We start from the raw sequence: 26,225 nt of genomic DNA on the forward strand, positions 1-26,225 counted from the left end.
AGTGGAGTGAAGGGACCCCAGGGGTGCGGACCGGCCAGTCGCCACCGTACGCCCGCCGCTACCAGAGTAGGGGGGTCAGGCCAAGAAAGGGAACCGGATCCCTCATCTAGTGGAGGAGAGCAACTACCCTCAGATAGTAACCGGAGGCTGTGGCATTGCACGTGTTACGGCCCCTCACTACACCCGTTAGGAAGACACCATATAGGGCCAGGGAAACGGAACATACTTTTGACCGCCAAGGCCCGAGGCAGCTGGACAGAAACGTGGTCAATTGTGGGGTGCGACGGGCCAGAGAAAGGACACACGAAGGGGGTCCTGAAAAGCATTCCAAAGGTACCTGGGAGTTGGCCGAGCCCCTCACCTGGTGAGCACAGTACGACGTGGGCAGCCATTACCTGCAGAAGTGGCTTGGAGTGTAAAACTGTGAGTAAAGACCCGGGACTGCATCAGTGGACTCTGAGTCATTACTGTTGCTCCCGCGCACCATCACCCCCACCATCTGCACTCACTGCCCTGAGGCTATACTCCTCCCGTGGGGAGTTATACTACCCTCTGCTGCGCACACAACATCAGCCTCAGCGGTCTGCCCCACAGCGGCGGTTCTCAGTGACCGCAATCCACGGGTGGCGTAGTCGGACATTTAAGCATTAAAAACCAAATAAACAGATATGCCACTGGTTTGACCACCCTGAGCCACGGGACAGGGTCGCCGCCACGGAGACTACAACCCCTAGCATTACACAGAGACCCAGCTCCGGGTACTCCCCCACACACGGCCCAGGGGGCGCGTCATATTCCCATGCAGCGCTTCACACCAACACATGGGTATACGCTTCCTTTTTTCGGCTGTATTTTGCTCTTCTCCTTATCCTCCGCCTCTACAACCACTATACTACCAGTGTGACCTTGGTCCGTGTTGCCAGCATTGCAAGTTCCTCTGTCCTAATCTTTGGCAGCTTTTGCTTGGAAGGCATAGGCAAAGACTATGGGAGACCAACTCCCCAATATTGGGAATAACGTTTTTAAGATGCTGTACTGCATGGCTCTTCCAAGGGGCATTTAAACCATCTTGTTAAGCTACTGCAACCTCCACGTCTCTTCCAAGGGGCATTAAAACCGTCTTCTTAAGCTACTGCGACCTCCACCACTTTTCCTAAGGGCATTCATATTGTCTTTTCATTCCACTGCGACCTCCACCACTTTTCCAAGGGGCATTAAAACAGTCTTGTTAAGCTACTGCGACCTCCACCACTTTTCCCAGGAGCATGGATATTGTCTTTTTATTCCACTGAGACCTCCACGTCTCTTCCAAGGGGCATTAAAACGGTCTTGTTAAGCTACTGCGACCTCCACCACTTATCCCAGGGGCATTGATATTGTCTTTTTATTCCACTGCGACCTCCACCACTTTTCCAAGGGGCATTAAAACCGTCTTGTTAAGCTACTGGGACCTCCACGTCTCTTCCAAGAGGCATTAAAACCGCCTTGTTAAGCTACTGCGACCTCCACCACTTTTCCCAGGGGCATTGATAATGTCTATTTATTCCACTGAGACCTCCACGTCTCTTCCAATGGGCATTAAAACCGTTTTGTTTAGCTACTGCGACCTCCATGTCTTTTCCAAGGGGCATTAAAACCGTCTTGTTAAGCTACTGCGACCTCCACCACTTTTCCCAGGGGCATTGATATTGTCTTTTTATTCCACTGCGACCTCCACGTCTCTTCCAAGGGGCATTCAAACCGTCTTGTTAAGCTACTGCGGCCTCCACCACTGTTCCAATGGGCATTAAAACCGTCTTGTTAAGGTACTGCGACCTCCACCTTTCTTCCAAGGGGCATTAAAACTGTCTTGTTAAGCTACTGCAACCTCCACGTATCTTCCAAGGGGCATTAAAACCGTCTTGTTAAGCTACTGCGACCTCCACCACTTTTCCAAGGGGCATTGATATTGTCTTTTTATTCAACTGCGACCTCCACCATTCTTCCAACCCGCATTGCATTTCCTCCTAATTTTAGTCAGCTTTTGCTTTTCAATGCATAGGCGAACACTAAGGGAGACCCACTCCCCAATAACGGGTAGAAGATTTTTAGTATGCTGTAATCCACATCTGTTTCAAGGGGCATTGCAGTTCCTCATAATTTTTGGAAAGCCTTCCATTCACTGCTTAGGCCAACAGTGCACACGAGACCCAGTTGCTATAAATGGAAAAAACAGTTTAGTTAAGGCCCTCTTACCTCCATGTCACTTCCAAGGGGCATTGGAGTGCCTCAAAATTTTTGTTAGGCATTGCACTCACTGCATGCCCTATAACTGTGTAGCCGAACCACTCCTTTTGGTACAGAAACATATCCAACAAGACATGTGTGGTTGACTGGCCTGATATTGATGTGAATGGTCCCTGTTCCTCCTGCTCTTTCTCCTTTGCCACCACCTCATCCATCATTCATCATCAGAAGCTTTGTTTTAACGGGAGTCATAGAACTGGGATAGTAGCAGGAAAACATCCAGCAACGCTCGGAGGAGGTAGGATATGCGCCAAAACGCTGACCACCTCAGCTATAGCCGCTACTACATACATGCGCTTGCATTCCAAGAAAACAAAGCAGACGCTAACTTCTATCATCATCATCATGCTCCTCACTCTCAACTCCCTTGATGGAGAAGCCAGGGCCCACCGGAGGAGTCTGGTTCTCTCGTGGGCTCGTCCAATGCTGCCCTAAAGCAGGCCGGGCTAAAAAAAGTGTGGGGGAAGTTTCAAGGAGAAAAAGGGGCGGCTGGGGACCGTTTATGGACACCCGGCCGCCCCCTGGCGGCTGGGGACCGAGCGTGGACACCCGGCCGCCTGGCGGCTGGGGACTGAGCATCGATACCTCGCTGCCGAAGCTGCCATGAGGTAGTGGCCAGCTTCGGCCTCCTCCAAACTAAAAGGCCCCATTTCAAGTGCAAGCAAGCTAGCAGTATGGCATTGCAGCCTGGGGGTGGGTGGGTGGCAGGCTGCATACTTGCGCTTGCATTGCAAAGAATGGGGGAGGTACAATTGAACACTGCCCTGGGACAAGGACTTGCACGGGGATAGTTGCAGGTCTGCATCTTCTGATGCGGAAAGGATCACTTCTGATAGGCACACTTTTAGGCAGTGACCTGGGTGACAGAGATGCTTCCAGGGGTCTTCCCCATGCTGTTCCCATGTCTTTCCCGCACTGTATGCATGTGTCACACAGCACATGGCCAGATAAGATTGTAAAATGTTAAAATGATATTTCCCGGTGAATGCATTTGTCACGGTTGAAAGCAATACAAAAGTGCAAAAACGCATAAAAAATGCTACTTGTGAACATAGCCCAAGGTGTGGAGGAGTATTTTTGTTTTTGGTTATTTATTTTACCTTATACACAAGTCTTTACCCTGGATAGGAAGTTCCTTAACATATTTCACAGGAAAACCGTTTCAGTTTGGTTTTTGAACGTTTTATTGTGAGCCCGTTAAAGTGGCTTAATACCTCTTACCACGTTGTTGACAGCAGTGACATGGGGGTCAGAAATGCTTCCTGGGGCGATGCCCATGCTGTCCCCATGTCTTTTGAGCACTGTCACTATTGTTTTGGGCACTTTTTAGGCTTTCTACAGACTGCCGGTGGTGCCGCCGCAAAAATGCTCGGGTCTCCCATAGACTAACATTGGGCTCGTTGCTCGGGTCGAGCACCCGGGTATCACGATGAGCTCGGCACGAGCTTCGAGCACCCGAGCATTTTAGTGCTCGCTCAACACTAGTTGTGACTAATGAGCCACCTAGTGGATGTTCATGTACATAACGATGTGCGTAGGTATACAGTTATATGAAAAAGTTTGGGCACCCCTATTAATCTTAAGCTTAATGTTTTATAAAAATTGGTGTTTTTGCAACAGCTATTTCAGTTTGATATTTGTAATAACTGTTGGACACAGTAATGTTTCTGCCTTGAAATGAGGTTCATTGTACTAACAGAAAATGTGCAATCTGCATTCAAACAAAATTTGACAGGTGCATAAGTATGGGCACCTCACCAGAAAAGTGACATTAATATTTAGTAGATCCTCCTTTTGCAAAAATAACAGCCTCTAGTGGCTTCCTGTAGCTTTTAATGAGTTCCTGGATCCTGGATGAAGGTATTTTTGACCATTCCTCTTTACAAAACAATTACAGTTTAGTAAAGTTTGATGGTCGCGAGCATGGACAGCCCTCTTCAAATGATCCCACAGATGTTCAATGATATTCAGGTCTGGGGACTGGGATGGCCATTCCAGAACATTGTAATTGTTCCTCTGCATGAATGCCTGAGTAGATTTGGAGCGGTGTTTTGGATCATTGTCTTGCTGAAAGATCCACCCCCTGCGTAACTTCAACTTTATCACTGATTCTTGAACATTATTGTCAAGAATCTGCTAATACTGATTGGAATCCATGCATCCCTCAACTTTAACAAGATTCCCGTTGCCGGCATTGGCCACACAGCCCCAAAGCATGATGGAACCTCCACCAAATTTTACTGTGGGTAGCAAGTGTTTTTCTTGGAATGCTGTGTTTTTTTGCCGCCATGCATAATGCCTTTTTGTATGACTAAACAACTCAATCTTGGTTTCATCAGTCCACAGGACCTTCTTCCAAAAAGAAATTGGCTTCTCCAAATGTGCTTTTGCATACCTCAGCTGACTCTGTTTGTGGCGTGCTTGCAGAAATGGCTTCTTTTGCATCACTCTCCCATACAGCTTCTCCTTGTGCAAAGTGCATTGTATAGTTGACCGATGCACAGTGACACCATCTGCAGCAAGTTGATGCTGCAGCTCTCTGGAGGTGGTCTTAGGATTGTCCTTGACTGATCTCACCATTCTTCTTCTCTGCCTTTCTGATGTTTTTCTTCGCCTGCCACTTCTGGCCTTAACAAGAACTGTCCCTGTGTTCTTCCATTTCCTTACTATGTTCCTCACAGTGGAAACTGACAGGTTAAATCTCTGGGACAGCTTTTTGTATCCTTCCCCTGAACAACTATGTTGAATAATCTTTATTTTCAGATCATTTGACAGTTGTTTTGAGGAGCCCATGATGCCACTCTTCAGAGGAGATTCAAACAGGAGAACAACTTGCAAGTGGCCACTTTAAGTAGCTTTACTCATGATTGCATACACCTGACTATGAAGTTCAAAGCTCAATGAGGTTACAAAACCAAAAAAAGTGCTTTAGTAAGTCAGTAAACAGTAGGTAGGAGTATTTAAAACAAGAAAATGATAAGGGTGCCCATACTTATGCACCTGTCAAATTTTGTTTGAATGCAGATTGCACATTTTCTGTTAGTACAATAAACCTCATTTCAAGGCAGAAACATTACTGTGTCCAACAGTTATTACATATATCAAACTGAAATAGCTGTTGCAAAAACACCAATTTTTATAAAACATTAAGCTTAAGATTAATAGGGGTGCCCAAACTTTTTCATATAACTGTATATATATCTCATTGGCTGAAAGTTAGTATCACCTGCACCCAACGTTAAGGGTCTGGGTGTGGCTCCTACTTTCTAAGTAGGGATGAGCGAACTCGAACTGTAAAGTTCGAGGTCCGTATCGAACCCCGGACACAGACTTTTTACAGGATGTCCGGTTTTCTGTTCAGGTTCAGATGCCTAATAATGTTTGTTGAAAGACTGCAGAGCAGCCAATCAACAAGCTTTTAGGCTGTAGGCACTTCCGAAGGCCCCATAGACATGCCAAGCATTGGCATAGCTGTGATTGGCCGGTTCACCACGTGACCCAGCCTGTGTAATTGCTGGATCACGAGTGCCACTGCCATTCTGCTCTGATTAGTGTAGGGACAGGACGCAGCTGGAGTGAGGGACAGAATTAGACTTACTCTGCAAAAAATCTGTGTGTACTCTGCACTTGTCTCAGTGGGAGTACTGTGCCAAAAACCCACTGTGGGTACTCTGCAGCCATATCTGTGGGAGTGTTGGGCCGAAAAGCTTCTGTGTGTACTCTGCACCCCGGCCTGTGGGAATACTGTGCCTTTAAGCCTCTGTGTGTACTCTGCACCCCTGCCTGTGGGAGTACTGTGCCTTTATGCCTCTGTGTGTACTCTGCAGCCGTGTCTGTATGAGTAGTGTGCCTAAAAAATAAATCTACTCTGCAGTCGTCTTTTTGCCATTTGTAGGCCAAAAAAATAATTTTACTCTGCAGCCCTGTCTTTGCCATTTTTAGTCCAAACAGTAATTCTACTCTGCAGCCGTCTCTTTGGTATTTGTAGGCCAAACAAATTATTCTACTGTACTGCTGTGTCTGTACAAGTAGTGTGCCTAAAAATTAAATCTACTCTACTGCCGTCTCTTTGCCATTTGTAGGCCAAACAAATAATTTCACTCTACTGCTGTGTCTATAGGAGTAGTGTGGCAAAAAAATAATTCTACTCTGCAATCGTGTCTTTGCCAATTTTGGTTAAAAAAAAAAAAGGAATTCTACTCTGCTGCCGTCTCTTTGTCATTTGTAGGCCAAACAAATAATTTTACAGTATCGCTATGTCTACATGAGTAGTGTGCCTAAAAAAATCGACTCTACTGCCGTCTTTTTGCCATTTGTAGGCAAAACAAATAATTTTACTGCACTGCTGTGTCTATGCGAGTAGTGTGGCAAAAAAATAATTCAGCTCTGCAGCTGTGTCTTTGCCGTTTTTGGTCCAAAACAGTAATTCTTCTCTGCAGCCATCTCTTTGCCATTTGTAGGCCAAAAAATAATTTTACTGTATCGCTGTGTCTATACGAGTAGTGAGCCTAAAAAGTAAATCTACTCTACAGCCGTCCCTTGCCATTTGTATGTCAAACAAATAATTTTATTGTACCGCTGTGTCTATACGTGTAGTGTGCCTAAAACATATGGCATACATCTTCTGAACGTAAGCACCACCTGAATGACGATGCATCTGAATTCCAAGCACGAGATGCAGTGGAGGACACTCCTTATGAAAGCATGACAGATCTGAGCCTCCCCCTGCTCCCTCTTCTGCTGCGGTCTCAGTCTCTTCCACCCGCTCACGATCAACAGGGCCACCTGCCTCCCTGCAAAGAGAGGATATGACAGCACCACCACCATCAGTGTCACCAAACATCTCCACACCATCCCATGGAAGAGTTCAGCTTTCCATCCCCCAAACCCTCGAGAGTTAGAGGAAATTCCCCCTTTCCCACCCCAAAGCCATGGTCCTAAATGACAGCATTTCCAAATTACTGACCTTTGAAATTCTGCCATTCCAGCTGCTGGAGTTGGATAGTTTAAAAAAACTGAATACGGTGGCTGTCCTGCAGTAGGTTATTCCCAGCGGCCACTACTTTTCCAGGCGTGCCATCCCTGCCCTGCACACACATGTTGTAAACAAAATAAGGTGTGCACTGCACAACGCCATCAGTGGCAAGGTCAACATAACCACCAATATGTGGACCAGTAAGCATGGCCAGGGACATTACATCTCCCTAATAGCCCACTGTGTAAATTTAGTGGTGGCTGGGACAGAGGTGAAAGGCTTTCTAGCTTTCTAGGTTCTTCTCCTACTCCGCTTCCGCTTCTAGCCTCCTAATCCGGTCTCAGTAACACCTGCACCACCAACTTCATCACAGCCAGGGGGAAATGACAACTGTCTGTTCTTAAAGCGCACCTGTACGCAGGATTGTGCTGAGTAAACTACATACACTGTCAGGTGGGCGACATTACACTGATTATTATGATACCTTGGCTGATCAAATCCATGCTGTGGTTCTTGTGTAATTTTTACTTTCAGTTTGGAGATTATGATATGCCCGTGTTTCGGAGCAGCCTGTGGGGTTTGCTCTATCTGGTGCTCTGCTTACATATTCATCTGTATGCTCTTATGACAGCTCACTGGGGCTTCACTGACCTGCCTCCTATTTTACCCAGCCCCACACTACTAGATGCATTATGTAAAATAGGAGGCAGGTCAGTGAAGGCACAATGAGCCTTCTATACAGAATAACGGGCTCCACAAAGTCCTCTTTATAGAATAATGGCCCCATATAGAGGTGGCGGTTCTGGTGTCGCGGGCCAAATATAATCACCCTGCAGGTCAGATTTGGCCTGCGGGCCAGAGTTTGACATATATGCTCTATGTGTACTCTGCACCGGTGTTTCTAATAGTACTGTGCGTGCCCAAAAGGTTTTCTTATCTGCAACCGTTTTGGTGGGAGTCATGTGCGTCAAAACACATTTTTCTACTCTTATGCAGCCATGTCTCTGTTAGTACTGTGGGTAAAAACAAGTTATCTACTCTTATGCACCTATGTCTGATAGTACTGTGCGTTCCAAAAAAATGTTATACTCTTATACACCCATGTCTCTAAGAGTACTGTGCATAGAAAAAAAATTTCTACTCTTAGGCTATGTGCCCACGATGCAGAAATGCTCCGGATTTTTCTTGAGCGTTTCTGCATCTCCCTGGTCAAAAAAATGCATGCGGATTGTACATGCGGATTGTACATGCGGATTGTACATGCGTTTTTCCTGCCAGGGACAAGCGGAAGTGAAGCGGCATGGATTTATATAGTGTGACCGAAAGAATGGTAAAAAAGAAATATATACTTACCTTCTGATGGCTCGCGGTGTCCTTGTCTCGGCTTGCCGACAGCTCACGGTAGACTAAAGGACCTGCCGATGTCAGCGGTCGCGTGACCCATCACATGACTAAATGACGTCACCACAGGTCCTTTAGTCTACCGCGAGCTGCCGGCAAGCCGAGACAAAGACACCGGGGGCCATCAGAAGGTAAGTAAAATATTTATTTTTTATGTTATTCTTTTTTTTTACAGGTATTATCGTACCCGGGTGCGGAGGAGAGTCTCCTCTTCTCCAAACCCAGGTACCATCTGCACATTGAAACGCATGGAATCCGCATGTACAGATTCAGTGATGCGGACTCCATGCGTTCCAATACAAGTCAATGGCGGCGAAAACGCAGCGATTCCGCAAAATAATTGCTAGTGCAGTGTTTTTTTCTGCAATGATAATCCGCAGCGGAAATTTCCGCAGCATGTGCATAGCACATGCGGATTATCATTTGGGAACATGGCAGACCTTCTACCAAGCATTTTTTAAGCGTTTCTGCAGCGGAATTGCTGCTGTGGAAACGCTTAAAAAAAAAACGCAAAGTGGGCACACAGACTTATGCAGCCATGTCTCTGATAGTACTGTGCGTAAAAAACAAATTTTTCTACTCATATGCACCTATATCTGAAATTACTGTGCTTTCAAAAAAAATGTATACTCTTATGCACTTATGTCTCTGAGAGTACTGTCCGTAAAAACAAATTTTTCTAATCTGCTACCGTGTTTGTGGGAGTGTTTAACCTAAAAATCAATTAAATAAATGAGGAGAGCATCAAATAAGGGACATGGACATGGCCGTCAAGTTCTTGTTTTTTGCCATCTTGTTGTGTTTCTTGTTGTGTCATATTGGTATCATCTGCTGTAAATGAGTGTTTATTCTGGTCACATACAGTACATGTCTTCCACAGATTTTATCTGGATAGCTTTCTTCCATAAATTCTTTGACAGATTCATGAGCTTTATGGTGATCTGTAGTGAGAAATGTATTTATTTATTTATTGATTTTACTCATTTATATAGCACTATTATTTCCACAGCACTTTGCAGACATTATCAGCACTGTCTTCATTGGGGCTCACAATCTAGATTACCTGTCATTATGTCTTTGGCATGTGGGAGAAAACCGGAGTACCTAGAAGAAACTCACGCATACACGGAGAGAACATACAAGCTCCTGATGCTGTCCTTGATGGGATTTGAACCCAGGACCCCTGCACTTCAAGGCTGCAGTGCTAACTACTGAACCACCATTCAGGCAAAATTAACTCATTTAATGACCATTCGCAATTTCACTGTATCATCTGTGTGTGCAAGGTAGTGGTGGGAGACTTTACTGTACGCTACTGGAGCTGCAATTACCGTGGATGCTGGCAACAGATTTGCCATCCAATTGATGCTCATTAAAGTATTTAACTTCTCATTCCAATTACAGGGCCTCTAAATTGTCATGTATGGCTATTGTGTCTTGCAACATCAACTGCTGACTCAGTTGAGGAGTAGTTAATTTGCTTGACTGCTGTCTTTCTTGGGTATGGTACCCATTTATCAGGCTGCTTCTCTTGATTCAAATGCGGATTCACTGTACTCCAAAGATACTAGCATGTAACGGAGCCCATGTGGTATGTGGGGGTGGTCAGAAGGGAGAATGACTCTCAGTGTGGGTGGGTCCAGAAGCGGCAGGTGGAAAGAAAATACCCCTTGCACTGCAAGGGTGGGGTGAATAGTCTCCAGACGACACCACGGCCACCCTGCCTCGTCAACCAATGTACCCAAGGCAATGCACAGAGTTGATCAGGAGAGGGGCAAGGGCATGTGAGCCTATGCAGCGCTTCTGGCAGGCTTTCCATGCATTCTTTTACTGGTTCATAATTATACAGTGATCTGTAGCCAGAAATTAAAAAAATGTAATCTGTATTGACTGATTTAATGACCATTCGCAGTTTCACTGTACCGTCCATGTGTATGTGCCCGTGGTGGTACAGGGCCTCATTTTAATCCAATCCACTTCGCAAACTTTTTAGATTTGTCCCAAAATGTGTCCTTTTTTGGGTGGATTCCATGCTATTTTAAGTCATTTACCTATCCAAATTTGTTTGCAGGGCACTTGTCCTGCTCTTACCTCCATTTAGCTTCAATTCACACCCCCTAGCCCTTAGTATGACCATTTTGCAGCCATTTTAAAGCACCAAAGTCCATTGAAACTCTGCCCGAACACAGGGTACAAGGCAGCAACCCAGTACACCAATGGCCAGCAAAACTATCACCCAAGTACAAGCTATATGATGCTAAGAAGGGCACTCCATTTACCGAATGTGTTTTATAACCACTTACTGAGGGGGCTACCTGAGTTTTCAGCTAATTCATTAGACAAGGCATTGATTCCTCTCAGGGCTTTACTTATGCTACCATCCGGAGCAGTGTTGTTGTGAATAAAGGTACAGCATGATGCCCCAACCATCTTACAGACCCCTCCCTTCTCTGCCAAGATCATGTCATGGGTGAGTCTATTCTGAAAGGTGGCACCCAACTGTTATGCTATCCCCCAGAATGTATCCTTAATAAAATTAACAAATCTCAGTTGGTTATAGTAGATATAATTTATCAAGTCCACATTTTTATTCACTGTAACAATGGGGAATAGTGATTCTAACCCCGCTTTTATTTGATCTCTGGCTTTGAACTCATCTGGTACTCCTCTTGGGACTTCAATAGAGTCAATATACACGTTAGGGTCCAAAGAAGTAGGAATACTGATGTCACGCTTGTGCCTCTGATTTTTTGTTACATATTCATGGAGCTTGTCTGTATTTGGAGCCACAATCTGGAATTGAAACAGAAATGTAACCCTTCCATCCCGCTGGCAGTATTGGATAGAGGTCACCATTTACACACACAAACCACAAATTACCCCTAGCTATCCTCTGATTCAGAAGGGCATATCCTTGTGTCAGGTTAGTGGTGGTGATGGTGACGCGCCCCTGGGCCTGTGTCGCGCTGCGTTGCGCACGCGGGAGCTTACCCGGAGCCGGATCTCTTGAGGGTTGTAGTCTCGTGGCGGTGACCCGGTCCGTGCCCAGGGAGTCAAACTGAGCGGCGATGTAACAGCGGTAGATGTAGGACGACTACGCCACCCGTTGAATGCAGCTATGGAGCTGCCGCTGCAGGACAGTCCGCTGAGGCCGGTGGATGGATGGTGCAGCGTAGATGGTATAACCCCCAACGGGAGGGGTATGGCCTCAGGGCAGCAGATGTGGATGATGGGGGTAGCAGGAACCACTCAGAGACGGTGCGGTGTAATTCAGGGTCTTTACTGGTAACAACGATAGACCCTCCCGGAGTACTTGCTAGTGAACGGGGCCTGGTCAGTCCTTGAGCAGATGGGATCTCCCCTGGCCAGGCGGAGTTGTAGGCCTCCCAAACTGACTGTACTCTTCTGGCTACCTTGCTAGAAGCGGATATAAGTAGCCCACGTCCCTGAGTGTACCGTGTGGTGCTCACCCGTATGGCCGGTGACTCGGGGCCTTCTAATGGCTTCCGCTCCACGATGGCGGTGCTGGTCCCACGCGTGTGACCGTGCCTTCGGGTTTCTGGGCCTGAGGACCTGAAATCCCCTGCCGGTCGGCTTCTGCTGCTGGGTAAGAGTTAGTCCCCACAGCCTCGGACGCCGGGTCCGGTAAGAAAGCTTCTCAGTCAGGGCGAGCTCTGCAGCTGCCAGCCCCTGACTCGTAGTAGTATTGCTTCTGCTGTTTCTTGTCTCTACTCTCCTTGACTGCTAACCCTGCTTCAGCCCCGGGTTTATATAGGGGAAGTTCTTCCCCTCCCAAAACTGGGCAGGAGGTGTGGCATGCACAGGATCCCTGACCAAGGACCTCCCACCTGCTCTCAGATATAACATTACATTACTGTGGAAACCAGACCCCTGGGGTGCCACATTCCCCCCTAGTAAAATTTAGTACTCCGGGACTAAACACATTTTAGAAAAACATAACAAGATATAACAATAACAATACAATAAGAAACACATAAAGGTGGTCACGGCATGTCCGTAACCGGGTGCAGTCTTTGAAGAAAGTAAGGTGTCCATTTCACCAAAACAGGGAGACGTAACCAGGTAGGGGTCTGTCCTACCCCGAGTCCTTAACAGTCTCTAGTCCATCCTGGGTTACGCTCCAACTATGTACAAGGATTCCCGGTAAATCCACCAAGGATTCCTAAAAATAACTGGAAACACAAAATTATACACAAGCAACAATACACAGATAAACATAAATAAAACAATTTATACACTTCAAATCCTCCAGCGTGCGGGTAACTGGCCTCTAGTGGCCCTAGTGGACCTACGGAGCTGACTGTCTGGCCCTGAACTACAGGGTGTAGGAGCTGTCAAGGGTAAACTGGGCAGCTGTCTACCGGCTCTTTGTCTCACTAGGGGTACGGCAGGCTCACTATAAGCAGAGGGTTGATCCTCCTGTTCTGCTTGTGTGGAGTCTTCTGCCTCCTGGACCGGCTGTTCTTCCAGCTCTACCTGTTGCTCCGTAGGTGCTTGGGATGCTGGTTGGAGGAAGGTGAGTACGGGTACCACAACTGCACCATTGACTTGAGTCCAAGACCGAGGGAAGTCCCCGAGCACAGTACTAACCATATCTTCCCTTTCCTCTACGGGTCGATGGTCTTCTTGTTCCTCTTCAGGGTTCCTCAGTTGTTCGGGACACTTCTTCAGGTGGTCCCGGGATACAATGGCTGTGGTTTCCCCTCCGTCTTTACTGATGGTACAAACCTTCGGGTTCTCGTGGCTTGAGGGCAGTACGGTGTACGGGTCCTTCTCCCACTGGTCATCCAACTTGTGGAGCCGTCTCTTCCTCTTCAAGACCTGCTCTCCGGGTACCAGGGGAACAGCGGGAGCATACTGGTTGTAAGTTTTCTCTTGTCTTTCCCTAGCCTGACAGAGACTTCGCTCCACGCTCTCCTGTACTCTCCGGTACTGCTGCTGCCTCTCTGTGTCCCAGTCTGTTTCTGGTGAAGTGTCCTCGGGTGTCAGGACTCCCATTTCCAGGTCAACAGGTAACTTACCAGGTCTTGCCCTCATTAGGTAAGCCGGGGTACAGTTGGTGGAACCTACCGGGATGTGGTTGTATAGGTCCACCAGATCGGGCAACTTCTCAGGCCACAGACTGCGTTCTTCCAGGGGCAACGTTTTTAGAAGATCCATTACCACCTGGTTGATTTTCTCACAAAGTCCATTAGTTTGCGGATGGTAGGGTGTCGTCCTTATCTTCCGGCAGCCATACAGATTGCAGAATTCCTGGAAGACCTCCGCTTCAAAGGCAGGTCCCTGGTCCGTCAGCACTTGGTCCGGGTACCCGTGTGGACGGCAAAAGTGCTGCTGGAAGGCTCTAGCTGCTGTTTGAGCCGTTAAGTCCTTGACGGGGACGACAACCAGAAACCGGGAGTAATGATCCACAATGGTTAACGCGTAGACGTAGCCACTTCTGCTTGGGGTCAGTTTTACATGATCCAAGGCTACCAGTTCCAACGGTTGCCGGGTGACGATGGACTGCAGGGGAGTCTTCTGGCTGGCACGGTCCTTCCTTCTCAGGTTGCATGGGCCACAGTCTCTGCACCACTTCTCGATGGTTCCCCTCATGCCTACCCAGTGGAACCGCTCGCGCAGCAGGAACTCCAGCTTCTTCCACCCGAAGTGTCCAGCTCCGTCGTGGTATGCCTCCATCACCATGGCTGCGTCTCTTCGTGGCACCACTACTTGCCAGAGTAATTCATGCGTCCGGGAGTTAACCATTCTGCGGCACAACTTCCCTTTGTAAAGGAACAGTCGACTCTTCTCTGCCCATAGTTGTTTGGCTTCCTCCGGAGCGTCTGGTTCAAGGCGAGCCTCCGGCCGAGTCAGCATCTCCTTCACCAGTCGGACGGCAGGGTCGCTGTCTTGCGTTTCCGCCCAGTTGTAGTGGGGTAAGGGGTTCAACGTAGCAGCCTGCTTACTCCTTACCCGGTGGGAATACTGGATAGTCCCATGACGGTGGAACGCAGGGAGTTCAACTTCTTCCAGTCCCTCCGGATCTTCTCCTCCGTCCGGCAGGTTGGGCATCCTGGACAGGGCGTCCGCGTTGGTATTGGAGCGTCTTGCCCGGTATTTGATTGTGAACTCGTAGTTGGACAGACGGGCCATCCACCTCTGCTCCAGGGCACCGAGTCTTGCCGTGTCCAGGTGTGTCAACGGGTTGTTATCCGTGTACACGGTGAACCGGGAAGAAGCGAGGTAATGCTTAAAGCGCTCGGTGACTGCCCATACTACGGCCAGGAACTCTAACTTAAATGAGCTGTAATTCTCGGGGTTCCTTTCGGTGGGTCGCAGTTTTCGGCTGGCGTAGGCGATTACTCGTTCCTTCCCCTGCTGGATCTGGGACAGTACGGCTCCTAGCCCGATGTTACTGGCGTCGGTGTAGAGAATAAAGGGCTGGCTATAATCCGGGTACGCCAGGATTTCGTCCCCCGTGAGGGCCATCTTCAGCTGGCGGAAGGACTCTTCTTCCAGCTCCTCCCATTTGAAGGGCGGCTTCTGGTTCTTGGCCTTCCGGGACTGGCCTATCAGGAGGTCCTGCATAGGTGCTGCCTTTTTGGTGAAACCGGGAATAAACCTTCGGTAGCCTACCAACCCGAGGAACTGCCGCACTTCTTTTACGCTGGAGGGGCTTGGCCATTCCTTAATTGCGGTGATCTTATCAGGGTCGGGAGCCACTCCGTCAGCGCTCACCACGTGTCCCAGGTACTGCACCTTTGGTTTCAGGAGGTGACACTTGGAGGGTTTCACCTTTAGGCCGTAACTTGCCAGAGCTTCGAACACTTCCGCCAGGTGTTTCAGGTGGTCCTCATACGTCTTGGAATATACGATGACATCGTCCAGGTACAACAGGACCGTCTCGAAGTTTCTGTGGCCCAGACAACACTCCATTAGTCGTTGGAAGGTTCCCGGTGCGTTGCAGAGTCCGAACGGCATGCAGGTGAACTCGCTAAGTCCCATCGGGGTGGTGAATGCGGTCTTCTCCCGGTCCGCCTCTGCTACAGGAACCTGCCAGTACCCGCTAGTGAGATCCAAGGTAGAGAAGAAGTTAGCAGATCTTAAAGCAGCCAATGACTCCTCTATCCTTGGTAAGGGGTACGCATCCTTGTGTGTGATACGATTGATTTTCCGGTAATCTACACACATCCTCATGGTGTTGTCTTTCTTTCGGACTAAGACTAGTGGAGCTGCCCAGGGGCTACAGCTATCCCTGATCACCCCAGCCTCCTTCATGTCTCTAAGCATCCCCTTGGCGTGTTGGTAGTGGGCAGGGGGTACGGGTCGATACCTCTCTTTTATAGGAGGATGGTCTCCCGTGGGGATGTGGTGTTCTACCCCCTTGACTCGCCCGAAGTCTAACGGGTGTTTACTGAACACTCTCTCGTACTCCTGAACTACCCGATAGACTCCTTGTTTCTGGTGTGCGGGAGTGGAGTCAGTACCCAGATGTAGTTGCTAACACCAGTCCTCCATGTTTTTCTTAGAGCCGTTACCTTCCTCCGGGTGAGATGGAGGCAAGGGTTCCACAGATTGTATATAATTTTGGTTAATGGTATATAATTTGGCTAGCGTGGCATACCGGGGCAGGTACACTTCCCTCTCCCCGATATTTATTATGCGAACGGGCACCCTCCCATGACGTTCATCAACCACCCCCCGTGCTGTCAAAATGGTGGGCCTACTGTCCGAGTAAACTGGTTCTACCATTGCCTGGTAATCTCTACCTCTCAGACCAATAGCTGCCCGGCACCAAATCATCATTTCACTTTTTGGGGGCATGGCAATAGGAAAAGGGTCACACATTCTTACGCTACCAATCTCACCGCCGGAGAGTTCCACCTGTTGCTGTCGCATCAGTGTCCGGATCTCTTTCTGGAGCACCCGCTGCTCGCCGGAGCTGGCGTTCTTGGCAACCTGCTGTAAAAGGAAAATCACCTCTGCAAGACAATTTTCAATTACATTAGTTCCTAGAGTTATTTTTGGGTGACTCTCATGTTTGTCAATATCTACAATGATCAGTCCCTGTGCTGCCAGTTCGACTCTACCGATTTTGATGGTCACCTCTTTAAATCCGATCTGTGGCACGGGCTGGCCATTGCTGGCGATGATACTCAAGTCGTCGTCAGGGTAGCGGGTAATATCCGAGTCATTCCAGTACTGCTTAAAGAGCACGTACGGGATGGTGGTGACCTGTGACCCGGTGTCCAGTAGGGCACTCATGGGAATGCCATCCAGTACCACAGGCAAGACTGGACGTCCTCCCACATATCTGTCGCGCCAGTTCGATGGGCCTGGTGATCTTTTTCCTGGGGGTTGGCCCTCTACCCCAGGTTGTGCCCGTTTAAAGAACAGTACCTTGCCATATGTCCAGGTTGATTGCAGCGGCGGCAGATGGGTCGTCCGTCCTCGCTGTATCGGTCACTGGGTCTTCCTCTGGCCGGTGGGGTCCTCCTTGGTCGACGCCACGGGATGTCCTCCGGTCCGGATGCCAGCTGGATCTTCCCTGGGGTGGAAGCCTGTAAAGACTGCACAGTTCGGGTTAGCGCAGCAACGCTCTTAACTAGCTCTTGGACCTGATGGTGTAGGTCTGGAGCCGGGTCATTGTCCAAAGCCTGCGCATCAGCTCCCACAGGCCCTGCCGACAAGGGCGCCGCCTCCTGGTGGTAAGTGATAGCAGGGCGCTTGTGGGTCACAACGCCACCCGGTGCCGGTTCTCGGAGCACCCGGATGGCTCTGTCCTTGAACTGTGCAAAGCCCAGATGGGGATCCTGTAAGGCCATTGCCCGCAACTGGGTTCGGTGGGTATTACAATACAGTCCCTCTATAAACTGTTCGGTCAACAGCCTGTCCTCGTTTCCCACTCCATCAGGGTCGGTCTGCTTAATGGCCCTCAGGGCCTCTTGTAGGTTTAGTGCATAGTCCCTTATACTCTCATGCGCTCGCTGCTTGCACCCGTAGAATCTAAGCTTAATCTCGGCTGAGGTGCGGGTATCAAAGGTGTCCTTCAGCCGGGTTAGTATCCCTGCGACAGTCTTCCTCCCAGGTGGCCAGGATTTTACTTCCCTTTTGGCTGCCCCAGTTAGTTGGGCCACCAGGATGCTCACTTTTTGCTCTTCTGTGAGGGGGTACACCTGGAAGAGGCTATCCAGCTTTTCTCTAAAGTCATGCAGGGTATGTGACTCCCCTGAGTACTGGGGTAGCCAAGCTGCTCCCGGGATATAGGGCATGGTGAAGGGCATAACTGCAGCAGCGGTAGCGCTGGCGGGGGTTGAGGCAGTGAAGCTCTCCTCCGTATCCGACATCTTCCTCCCCCCTAGTGGACCGTGGCCTACCTTGCGATGATCCTGTTCCGTAGGCCGCGGCTCCGCAGTGGATCGTCAGGGTTGAGGACCTTCCGTCGCGCTCCTGTGACGTCGGCGTCTGCTGGGCTCCTTCCAGGACCTTACGTAACGTCCGGACGTGAGGCGGGGCTTCAGTTCTCGCGCGCTTTCGGAGTCCACGCCCCTCTTCTTCCCGCGCGGCGTCCTCAAGATGGCGTCCAATGGCGGGAAAACTCCACGGATGGCGGGAAGAAGGCAGAAGATGGCGCCGGATGGCGGGAAACTTCACCGATGGCGGAAAGAAGGCTGAAGATGGCGCCGGATGGCGGGAATCTTCACCACAGGTAAGTTTGAAAAGTCTCTTTTTCAGGCACGCAGTACCCGGTGGTTGCGGGCACGAAATCCTGCCGACTACGCCAAAGTTGACGCGCCCCTGGGCCTGTGTCGCGCTGCGTTGCGCACGCGGGAGCTTACCCGGAGCCGGATCTCTTGAGGGTTGTAGTCTCGTGGCGGTGACCCGGTCCGTGCCCATGGAGTCAAACTGAGCGGCGATGTAACAGCGGTAGATGTAGGACGACTACGCCACCCGTTGAATGCAGCTATGGAGCTGCCGCTGCAGGACAGTCCGCTGAGGCCGGTGGATGGATGGTGCAGCGTAGATGGTATAACCCCCAACGGGAGGGGTATGGCCTCAGGGCAGCAGATGTGGATGATGGGGGTAGCAGGAACCACTCAGAGACGGTGCGGTGTAATTCAGGGTCTTTACTGGTAACAACGATAGACCCTCCCGGAGTACTTGCTAGTGAACGGGGCCTGGTCAGTCCTTGAGCAGATGGGATCTCCCCTGGCCAGGCGGAGTTGTAGGCCTCCCAAACTGACTGTACTCTTCTGGCTACCTTGCTAGAAGCGGATATAAGTAGCCCACGTCCCTGAGTGTACCGTGTGGTGCTCACCCGTATGGCCGGTGACTCGGGGCCTTCTAATGGCTTCCGCTCCACGATGGCGGTGCTGGTCCCACGCGTGTGACCGTGCCTTCGGGTTTCTGGGCCTGAGGACCTGAAATCCCCTGCCAGTCGGCTTCTGCTGCTGGGTAAGAGTTAGTCCCCACAGCCTCGGACGCCGGGTCCGGTAAGAAAGCTTCTCAGTCAGGGCGAGCTCTGCAGCTGCCAGCCCCTGACTCGTAGTAGTATTGCTTCTGCTGTTTCTTGTCTCTACTCTCCTTGACTGCTAACCCTGCTTCAGCCCCGGGTTTATATAGGGGAAGTTCTTCCCCTCCCAAAACTGGGCAGGAGGTGTGGCATGCACAGGATCCCTGACCAAGGACCTCCCACCTGCTCTCAGATATAACATTACATTACTGTGGAAACCAGACCCCTGGGGTGCCACAATGGGACTGCAGTATGAGGAACCTAAGTATTGAACTAAAGTCAAAGGTACCCATTAAACTCTGGAAACTCGTGTAATTCCCGGGATAGGGGCTAACTTCTTTGGCATTTAGGTTTTTAGGTCTTATGGAGGGATACAACTGCCAGAGCAGATTACACTCAAAAGTATTTTCTCCCTTTGTAGCAGAAAAAAGCTGAATTAAGCAATAATGTTTGGTTGCTTATAGGGTTGAGCACCATGATTAGATGAGGTCTAGCTACTCTTATTAAGGGGCGAGCAGAGAGTATTTTACCCATTCTAACCAATAGTTAGTCTCCGAGTGGGGTCTCAGCTTTGTTTAGAATAGGTCGGTCCCTGATATCCTTAAGGTAAAAGTGTCCTAAGCGGTCAGTGTCACATGGGATGTATATGCCCATCACATATAGGCCAGCATTCGTAGTAAAGAGGTTCTCTATCGCCAAGTATAGGGGAAGACAGTTGCCAAACTTACAAGTAAGACAGGACCCTGCTGTGCAGCGTGTGGATACCTGTAATGTGTGAAAAGAGTCATTCTTGTAAGTAGGGGCCTACCCTTGTTTTCAGTCTTCTTTTGGGCTATGGAAGGTTTGTAGGCCTAGTCTTCCCCAGTGTTACACCCCACCATGCTCCAGGGTTCACAATCAGACCCCTAGTCAGCATTGGCTGTGGTGATACATATATAGTTTTGGGTGAGTCTGTACGTGTCTCCATGCTGCCACCCCATCATTGGACAGGGGATTATATTACATAGGTCAAATTTATAACTGACTACAGGGTCCGAGGTATTAAACCGTAAAGTGGTAAAAAGCTTCCCTTCTTTCTCTATTGGGACATAACACTCAGTGAGACCCCATTTATCAAGGCAAAAAGAATAAGGCACAGGGTAAGCATCCACATCATTCGGTGGCTTCCCTAGGCTCAGCTGTCTTCTTGCAGTGTGAGGTGTGGCTCCATTTAGGCTTTCCCTCGAGCTTTACAGCAGTCTCATTTGTCAACAGAACTTGGAAGGGCCCGTAAAATCGACCACCACCCAATCTCCAGGCTGTAGGTAGAGGCTCCCTTCCACAGAATCTGCATCTGGAAGAGAAGAGTAAACTCAAAAGTATATGTCAAACAAGCATTTTGTGAGTGCCATAACATATGAAGACAGCCTGTCATGTTGCATCTGGAGCTGCTGTGGAAAATACAACCCTAGCCAAGGGGCTGACCCAAATAACACCTCATATGAGCTGAGGACTGTCTTTCTGTAGGGAGTATACCTGAATGAGAAGAGTGCAAGGGGCAAGTATTCTGTCCATGGTCTGCCCGTCTCAGTCGTAGCTTTCTGTATTTTCAGTTTCAGGGTCCCATTCAGTTTCTTTACTCTAACGCTGCGTTGTGCATGGTAATTAGAATGAAAGACCTATTTCACTCCCAATGTGGACATTAATTCCTGCATCAATTTTCCAGTGAAGTGAGTGCCTTTGTCACTTTCTATGGTCCCGGGCACACCGTACATGCAGACAATTTCTGAGATTATTTTCTTTGCTGTAGCCTTGACTGTGGCTTTAGACTTTGGGTACGCTTCTGACCATCCTGAAAAGAGGTCGACACACACAAGTACATTCTCGTAGGTATGCACCTTAGGTAGTTGAATGTAGTCTATCTGGAGGTGCTGGAACGGGTACAGAGGCCTTGGTGTGTGTCTCATGGGCATCTTGATGGTGCGTTCTACATTGTTGAACGTACAGGTCAGAAAGGCCTGAATATATTTGGCTGCAGTGACACTGAACCCAGGAGCATACCAATGATGATGGACAAGGTCTGTCATGGCAGTCTTAGATTGGTGAGTATTGCCATGGGTGGCTTGAGCCATCATGGGATACAGCACCCGGGGAGGACAAACTTTGTCCCCTATGTGCCACAGTTCTCCTGGTGACTGCACAGCTCCCATCTCTTGCCATCTGGTGGATTCTTCATCACCAACCTTTTGTAGCTTCTGGAGAAGTTCATAGGTCGCAGGTGGGTTTGTGATGGAAGTCACCTGTATGGTTGCCACCCTGGCTGGGTTGTCCCTTGGTTGGTAAGCTGCAGATCTTGCAGCCTGGTCGACCAGGTGATTGCCTTTTGCTGTGATTAAGTAGTCCTTTGCATGGCCTTTAACTTTCACTATGGCAACTTTGTTGGGTACAAGTAGGGCCTCCATCAGACATTGGATGGATTTACAGTGGGTATGGAAAGTATTCAGACCCCTTTTTAATTTTTCACTCTTTGTTTCATTGCAGCCATTTGGTAAATTCTAAAAAGTTAATTTTTTTTTCTCATTATTATACACTGCACACCATCTTGACTGAAAAAATACAGAAATGTAGAAATTTTTACAAATTTATTAAAAAAGAAAAACTAAAATATCACATAGTCATAATGTCACGGGTGTGTCGCCACGAAGATCGTCACGATTACACAGCCTGACTTCTCGCAGCGGAGTTTTTGGTGTTTTGTGTTTTTCGGCAGTGAGGGAGTTAACTCTCTCTCTCTGTGCTAGACGAGGTCCAGCCTCGCCCAGCTGCAATCAATGCTGCAGTAGTGGGACTCCTTCAAATGCCTGCCGGTCTGTTAGGGAAGTGTCGGTGAAAGCATTTCATACAGACAAACAGAGCGGATCGTGGTATTTTGGAGTTCTGAGCTAAGTGTATTTGGTGTGGTTTTTCCCTTCCTCGCTTTATCATTTATCTCCTTTCCCGTTGGTGTTCCCTCTGTAGTTGTGGTGTAGTTTTTGTATGCAAGGTGGTTTTTGGTTTGACCCTTGTACTGTCTCGTTTGTCTAAGTACTGAGTGTTGGCATATTATTTCCTGTCCCCTATTGTTGTGATCGGGGTCCTTCTCAGGACTAGATTACTGAGGTGCAGGGATCCTCAGGAGGTAGGGGTTACGCTGGCGGCCTGGACCTCTGTACCTTTAACAGTACCTCCAGGTAGAGGGATTAGTCAGGGCCCCAGCTTAAGGTCAGCTTAGGCCCCTGACCTCCTGTACGCAGAGTCAGTGTGACACATAAGTATTCAGACTCTTTGCTCAGATACTCATATTTGAGTCACATGCTGTCCATTTCCTTGCGATCCTCCTTGAGATGGTTGTACTCCTTCATTGGAGTCCAGCTGTGTTTAATTAAATTGATAGGACTTGATTTGGAAAAGCACACATCTGTCTATATAAGACCTCACAGCTCACAGTGCATATCAGACCAAATGAGAATCATGAGCTCAAAGGAACTGCCCAAGGAGCTCAGAGACAGAATTGTGGCAAGTCACAGATCTGGCCAAGGTTACAAAAGAATTTCAGCATTACTCAAGGTTCCAAAGAGCGCAGTGGCCTCCATAATCCTTAATTGGAAGAAGTTTGGGACCACCAGAAGTCTTCCTAGACCTGGCCGGCCAAGCCAAACAGCAATCGTGGGAGAAGAGCCTTGGTGAGAGAGGTAAAGAAGAACCACAAGATCACTGTGGCTGAGCTCCAGAGATGCAGTAGGGAGATGGGAGAAAGTTCCACAAAGTCAACTATCACTGCAGCCCTCCACCAGTCGGGCCTTTATGGCAGAGTGGTCCGACGGAAGCCTCTCCTCAGTGCAAGACCTATATGAAAGCCCCCATAGAGTTTGCTCAAAAACACATGAAGGACTCCCAGACTATGAGAAATGAGACAAAGATAGACCTGTTTGGTGATAATTATGTGTGGAGAAAACTAGGCACTGCTCATCACCTGCCCAATACAATCCCAACAGTGAAACATGGTGGTGGCAGCATCATGCTATGGGGGTGTTTTTCAGCTGCAGGGACAGGGTGACTGGTTGCAATTGAAGGAAACATGAATGAGGCCAAGTACAGAGATATCCTGGATGAAAACCTTTTCCAGAGTGCTCTGGACCTCAGACTTGGCCAAAAGTTCACCTTCCAACAAGACAATGAGCCTAAACATACAGCTAAAAAAACAAAGGAGTGGCTTCAGAACACCTCTGTGACCATTCTTGACTGACCCAGCCAGAGCCCTGACCTATACCCAATTGAGCATCTCTGGAGAGACCTGAAAATGGCTGTCCACCAACGTTAACCATCCAACCTGTCGGAACTGGAGAGGATCTGCAAAGAAAAATGGCAGAGGATCCCCAAATCCAGGTGTGAAAAACTTGCTGCATCATTCCTAAGAAGACTCATGGCTGTACTAGCTCAAAAGGGTGCTTCTACTCAATAGGGTCTGAATACTTATGACCATGTGATATTTCAGTTTTTCTTTTTTAATAAATTTGCAAAAATGTCTACATTTCTGTTTTTTTCAGTCAAGATGGGGTGCAGAATGTACTTTAATGAGAAAAAAATGAACTTTTTAGAGTTTACTAAATGGCTGCAATAAAACAAAGAGTGAAAAATGTAAAAAGGGATTGGAGGTTGCACTCAGGGAAGTACCAGGAGACTATGTCACAGATGTATGGAGGAGACAGGTTTTGGATGACTTTGTATGTCAAAGCTAGCATTTTCAACTGGTGTCTCTGGGCAACAGGGAGCCAGTGCAGGGATTGACAGAGGAGAGAAGCCAGAGAATAGCAGAGTGACAGGTGGATTAGTCGGGCTGCAGAGTTTCAGAGTTTCGGATAGATTGGAGGGGTGCCAGAGTGTTAGAAGGGAGGTCACAGAGCAGGAGGTTGCAGTAGTTGGGGCGGGAGTTCATGAGGGCGTGCACTAGTGTTTTTACCAATTCATGGTTGAGGAATGTGCGGATCCCGGAGATATTTTGGAACTGGAGTTAGCAGGAAGTGGAAAGGGCTTGTATCTCAGGTTTGAAGGAGAGATCAGAGTGGAAAGATGATGAATTCGGTGATACTGATGAGACTCAGATACCTGTGGTGCATGTGAACTGTACTGTGCTGTCAGGGCAAGAAGAGGAGGAGGGTGACTCTCAGGGCGAGGAGTGGGGGAGCAAATAGGGTGCCAATGAGGTTGTAGATCCCACTTGGTGTGAACCCATAGGAACGCAGCTGAGTAGCTCAGCAGAGGAGGTGGATGAGGAGGAGGAAGATGAGGAGGTTACATTGCGGCTTCCCGCACAGACAGTGAGTGATGCAACCACGACAAGCACTGCACCCACAGCCACAAATGTGGCTGAGGCCAGCAGAGGTCGCAGGTCAGCAGTTCGCAGGTATTAAAAATGACTGAGTAGAGGCAAAATTGCAATAATTTGACTACTACATGCATGAACTGGCTCATGCGTGATCAACATACATTACACTGGGAATCTCACTGCGCTAAAATGCAGACAAGCGGACCTCGCCAACCACTTGCCTCTCCATAAACTGCATTTGCTTCTTCCTCCTCCGTCACCATGGAAAGTGTTCTCACAAAAGTCTCTGGATGCAAAACCTCCCCTTGTTTAGCCACTAAAGTCAGATTGAGTGAGAGCCCATCAGCTGTTACGAAAGTGGACATGCATGCTCTTTTTGACCAATCTCAGACACTGACCACACCCAATCTTTTTCAATCGACTATAACCATAACATCTCCGCCTGCACCTCTCTCACAATCCAGCAGTTTGTCATGCTCACCCTACTCTACCCTCTCTCAGAACAACAGCCAGCCCTGGGTCCCGCTGTCACGTAAAAAATTGTTTCCTCCTCCACATGCCAAAGAAAAGAACTTGAACTTCACCATCTCGAATCTGTTGGCCACGGAAAAGTTGTCTTTTTGCCTGGTGGATACAGACGTTTTTCTAAAGCTGATGGCTGTTACATCCCCCTGTACCAGTTGCTCAGTTGCCATTACTTCTCTAAGAAAGATGTGCCTGCACTACACCAGCATGTTGCAGACAACATCATCTGTTCCTTGAAAAAATCTATGTCTGCCAGGGTGCATTTAACCACTGACACCTAGACAGGCAAGCATGGCCGGGACGTTACATCTCACTGACTGGACACTGGGTGATTCTGGTGGCTGTGGGGGCAGGCAGGGAATGGACTGCTCCACAAAACTTGAAGTCCCGAAGGCTTGCAGGGTGCTTGAGGATGGAGAACTAAACCACTACCCACCAGAAGATGGAGAACTAAACTACTAGACAACAGGGGTTGGAGAACTAAACCTGAAGCCAGGGAAGGCCTTGTGCAATAACGGTGCAAACCTGGTGGTGGCCCTACTCCGGGGCAAGCTCACACATGCATAGCTCACATCCTCAACCTGATAGTACAGCAATTTCTCCATCACTATACTGGCCTTGATGTGCTGCTGCAGAAACCACGGTCACTGTGTGCTTACTTCCATCATTCGCAACCCGCAAGTCATCGACTTGCATTGCTACAGAGATCTTTCGGCATATTGGTTAACCTGTTGATATGCGATGTGCCGACATGGTGCAATTCAGCAGCGACTGTGGCAGCAGCAACGAGCCCTGATGCAGTATCTCATGTCGTATAGGCCGGGCAAACGCAGCATGGACGTGGTACAAATCACACTTGCGGAGTGGACAGAGATGAAGGACCACTGCACCCTTCTGCACATTTTCAAAATGGCTACTAAGATGGTTAGCGCTGACGATGTTGTCATCAGCATCACTGTTCTGGTTATCTACATGCTGAAGCACACTTTGAATAGTCTTTGGGAGGAGGTGGTGGTCCCAGGGGAAGAGGAGGAAGAAGAAGAAGCAGAGGAGGAAGCAGAAGGTTTAATAATATCTCTAAGTTCCAGTCTGTCGTCGTAAAGGCGGTTGCCATGGGAGGAACAAATGGAGGAGGACAAGGAGGAAGAGGTGATGGACACGCAACAGTTAGGAGATGA

Source organism: Phyllobates terribilis, unplaced genomic scaffold, assembly GCF_046119375.1.
Source record: "Phyllobates terribilis strain yellow unplaced genomic scaffold, ASM4611937v1 Scaffold_1__5_contigs__length_1240528914, whole genome shotgun sequence".
Taxonomy (NCBI): domain Eukaryota; kingdom Metazoa; phylum Chordata; class Amphibia; order Anura; family Dendrobatidae; genus Phyllobates; species Phyllobates terribilis.